The sequence below is a fragment of the Magnolia sinica genome, chromosome 9, assembly GCF_029962835.1.
Source record: "Magnolia sinica isolate HGM2019 chromosome 9, MsV1, whole genome shotgun sequence".
Lineage (NCBI taxonomy): Eukaryota > Viridiplantae > Streptophyta > Magnoliopsida > Magnoliales > Magnoliaceae > Magnolia > Magnolia sinica.
The window spans coordinates 30,707,149-30,711,743 of record NC_080581.1 but is presented as its reverse complement, the minus strand read 5'-3'; positions in this window follow the sequence as shown (position 1 = coordinate 30,711,743).

Sequence of the window (4,595 nt, the reverse complement as noted above, 5' to 3'; positions counted from 1 at the left end):
TTCTTATGGTGTGGTCCACTTAAACCTTTAATTTACATAATTTTTGGATTCATCCACCTAAATTATATATTAGAATTGAGGGATTGCTTAGATCAAACATATATATTCCAGTGGGCCTCATGGAGCCCCTTAAGCACCATCAATATCTAATAAGTATCTGATGAGGAGGTAGGTTTTAGGTACAGATCAATTAGGTTTTAGCTACAGATTTAATCTGTAGTATAATTACTACAGATTTAATTCGTAGCTAAAAGTCATAGCCTTTGCTATTTTTTGTTAGTGGGTTGATGTTGACTGCTCATAGGTTCAAACATAATCTAAAGTGATGGTTGAATTAAATTCTTCATCCTCAACTACTTAATATCAGCCAAGAGGAATGGGTAAAGGCCCTACTTCAGGTTAAATCATAAATAATTAATAAATTTAACCATATTTATTAAATTATCAAGGCTGTCTAAAAAGTCTATGCTACCAACTATCATATAATATTTAGGTTTCATTTTTACCGAAATGGCCTGAGTATATTGTTTCAATTGTTTAGATCATCCCGTTGGACAATAAGCCCAAAACTAAAGTGGCCCCTATAAAATCCAAAGAAAGAGTGTGTCAATAGACCCAAGGCTAGGCCCAAAAGAAAATCCAATCAGAGCCCCCTAAAATTAGGCTATCATTCAAAGCGTCATGGATCCACGAGAATTGTTTTTTCAAATGCCCTGTGTTGGGCCTGATGCCAATAAAAAAATCACACTCTTATATGAAGAGGGCCATAGCCAGGCTCAAAACATAGTCCATTTCAAAACATTCAAGGAAGCATAGTCCAACTGGCTTAGAATAGTCAACAACCATGCCAATAAAAAAATCACACTCTTATATGAGGAGGACCATAGCCAGGCTCAAAACATAGTCCATTTCAAAACATTCAAGGAAGCACAGTCCAACTAGCCTAGAATAGTGAACAACCGGACCATAAAAAAATGGGCCTAGAATCATCATAACTGGGCTTAGAATCCCAAAACAAGTTCTTGGGAAAAAGCCCAATGGTTGGCCTTAAAACCAGTAGGGCCATAACACTCTAAAAGCCCAGGGCCACACTCAACTAGTAGCCAATTCAACCACTATTCCCAAAACTCTAACCACACATTGACTTCTTCACGAGGTGAAACCTAGCCACTATTAGCTCTCACCATAGCTGAACGAACCCCTGCCTCCCACCATCCCCCCCGGTGGAATCTGGTTGTCGCACACAATCCCCGACCACAGCCATGGCTACTGAAAGTTCTTTAAAAAAAAAATTGAATGGGAGATGGACTGCCGATTGGTTCCAGCGTCTTGGTCAATTGAGGAAGATTGGTGGGTTTCTTGCTAGGGTTAGCAACCATGTCGGATGGGGTTCTAGCCGACATTACTGACCACCAGTGTGGACGATGAAGAGATGGGAAGCAGGCATCTACCATTGCCACTGGATGTGAGATAGATGCAGGGCTGACGACCATGGCAGCGGAGTTGCTTTGGGTGTCTTTTTTTTTTTTTGAAAGAAAGAGAACTCACCAGAATCCATGACATATTCATTCAAAAATCCCACTGTTGTCATGATTGGCTTCACCATATGATAACTGCTGAAGGGATTTTAGCTTCGAGGGAGGTCGTCGGCCTCAATGGCTACACCGCTGGCCCAGGGTAGACAGAACGACCTTCTGGCATCAAGACGTGGCTACCGATTTGGACAGCATCCTTACTTGACAGTTATTAGAGATCCTACGTCGACGCTAAATACCGACAACGGCAGTAGGCCGATGCGAAGAGGGGTGACAGTCGTTGATTGGGAAGAAAAAAACATAGACAAAGGGTGTGGATCCAAGGTTTTTATGGTTCAGCATTGCAAGCACGAAGAACATTATAAGATTACGGTTTCAATCTAATTCCCAAAGCGGTTGGTTATGACGCTCACGGATACAGACCCCTAGTGCCGATTATCAACACATTCCACGAACGGCAATCCCGCCCATAAATCTGATGAAGAAAGATATAGAAGAGAACCTTGATTGATTGCAAATCTACCAATTCAATGCATAGATGGTCTGATACTAACTATTAACTGTATATCATGAAATTGATAGATCATCAATGCATCAATAATAGAGATTCGACAAAGTAAATATTGCAGTGATTTGTTGAGAAAGGATTTTGGTCTTCTGCACCTTACACCCTTATGAGAATCTCTTAATGAAACTATGCGATTCTCTCTTATGTTGGTAAGGGGACTAAGATAGGTATTTATAGGAAAGAGGGATAAAGAAGCTTACCCATCAGACTTCTCTCCTCTAGGGTCTCCACACCGTAGGTTTCCATTTCCGGCTTAATAATAGTGTATAGTGAACACGGTTCAAGCGTCCCACCCTAAACCTATTTTTAATTATCACAATTGTAGTGCGGCCTACTGAATCGCTCAATCCAAATAATCCAACGGTCAGATCTAAAACGATGATCATGTGTGGCCCACCTGATGGAGTCTTACATATTAATCAACTATCACTGATCACTGTACACATGACACACATGTATGGATTCACAATTTCTTCCACTGATGGCTCCATTGGAAATGAATTTTCTCATTTTATATTGACTATCGGCTAGACTTATATTTCCTAATTGCTCCCCGTCTTCACAAATGTGGGAAGAAGTTCAAGTCTATTGAGAAAAGTGATGTGTTATCTACTCTAAGCAAGTCTAGGTACAAAAACGATGTTGTGTATCCTCCGTCATCTTGAAAAGTTAGTTCGGGAGAGAGAAGCGATGCCCCATATCTACCTCATTTAATTTGCTATTTCTGAGAATTCAGAGTTGATACAGGGTAGCCCATGCAACACTGAGCATGCTAAAGTGCTGTGCAAGATGTATTGGATTCTGCCAATTAAAAGGTGTGGAGAAGGCCACTATCGGTTCAACCAATTTAGCGAGTGAATCTCAGTTTGCACACTATGAAGATTTGTACATTTTTGTTTGACCGATATGTGTGAGTCGATTTGTTTCGGTTCAACCGATGTGTTACATAGATTAGAGCAAATTGGGGTATTTAAGTCCATTTTTTATTGGACTTAATTACGAAAGTATGTTTTCTCTCTATGGGCAAGGGTTTTGCGATGTGAGAGGGTTCTAGACACTTGTAAGGGCTTGGGAATGGACTTTCTCAAGTGGCTAGGGTTTTCCTAGGTGCACATCATAAGGAGAAATTGGGTTTCATCTATAATCAAAGAATGTGAGTGGTGCAAATATAAGGCTTTTGATTATAATGGATTTTTATCGCTTTGTGCCGTGGTTTTTTCCCACAAGGGCTTTCCATGTAAAATCAGTGAGTTTTGTATTTTCTTACTTGTTTATTTTGGTTATTCTGGTTATTGTGATTACTCTATCTTTGTTGAATGTGCTTCTACAAAGCACATAGATTAACAGTGCTATTAGATCCAAATTTCTAATACATAACGTTGATCCGAGTTTATTGTGGCTTAGGATTACATCATAGTGGTGTGAGATAAGTGTTAGAACTCTAATAAAGTAGTATTAGAACATCGTTTTTAAGGATGTTTAGGAATTCTGCGAAGATGTCAAGGTTGAAATTCGATATATAAAAATTAGATAGAAAGAAAATTTTTAGTTTGTGATAGCGAAAGGTTAAAGCTATTCTTTTATCGCAAAGGTTGAGCAAGGCATTTTGGATACTAAACCAGAGAAGACGACAGATGATGACTGGAGTGAACTCGAGGAGAAGGCTATGAGCACCATCTGTCTGTCTATCTGATGAAGTCATGTACAATGTTTTGAATGAAGAATCTCCCATAGAGATGCGTAAGAAACTACATGATCTATAAATGGCGAAATCCTTCAATAATAAGTTATTTATGAAGAAATAACTTTTTGGGCTATGGATGAAGGATCCAATCTCCTAGAGTACATGAACTCATTTTCGAAGGTCTCTAGCGAGTTGTTAAGGCTCAGAGTGACGATCGAGGATGAAGACAAATTAGTTCGACTTCTAGCATCGGTTTCCACATCATAAGACCATCTCATCACTACTTTGATGTACAGGAAGAATACAATAAAGCTGGAAGAAATCATTGTGGCTCTCATTTCTAATGAGATGAGGAAGAAGTCAAGTGATGAAGACTCTCAGGTAGAAGAGTTTATTGCGAAAGGGGGTCAAGGACGTGGTAGATCCATGAAACAATCTCTGTCTGACAAGAAGAAAAAGTATAGATCAAAATCAAATTCTAAGGATGGAAGCTTTTATTATAGCATAAAGGGGCACTTTAAGAGATACTGCCATAAATAAAAGGATGAGTGAGAAAGCAATGGTAAAATGAACACATGTGAATCATCTAGCGTGGCGGAAGAGAGCTCAAAAGGAGACCTCCTCTCAGTCTCTTGAAATATGAGTCATCTCTTAGATATATGTATATTCGATTTAAGATGTTTGTATCATATGGGCACGGATAGAACTTTGTTCGATTCCTACAAGTCCCATGGTGGTGGAAGTGATTTGATGGGGAATGACGCAGCATGCAATGTAACACCCCGTACTTTCCAGTACTCGGGTGTTA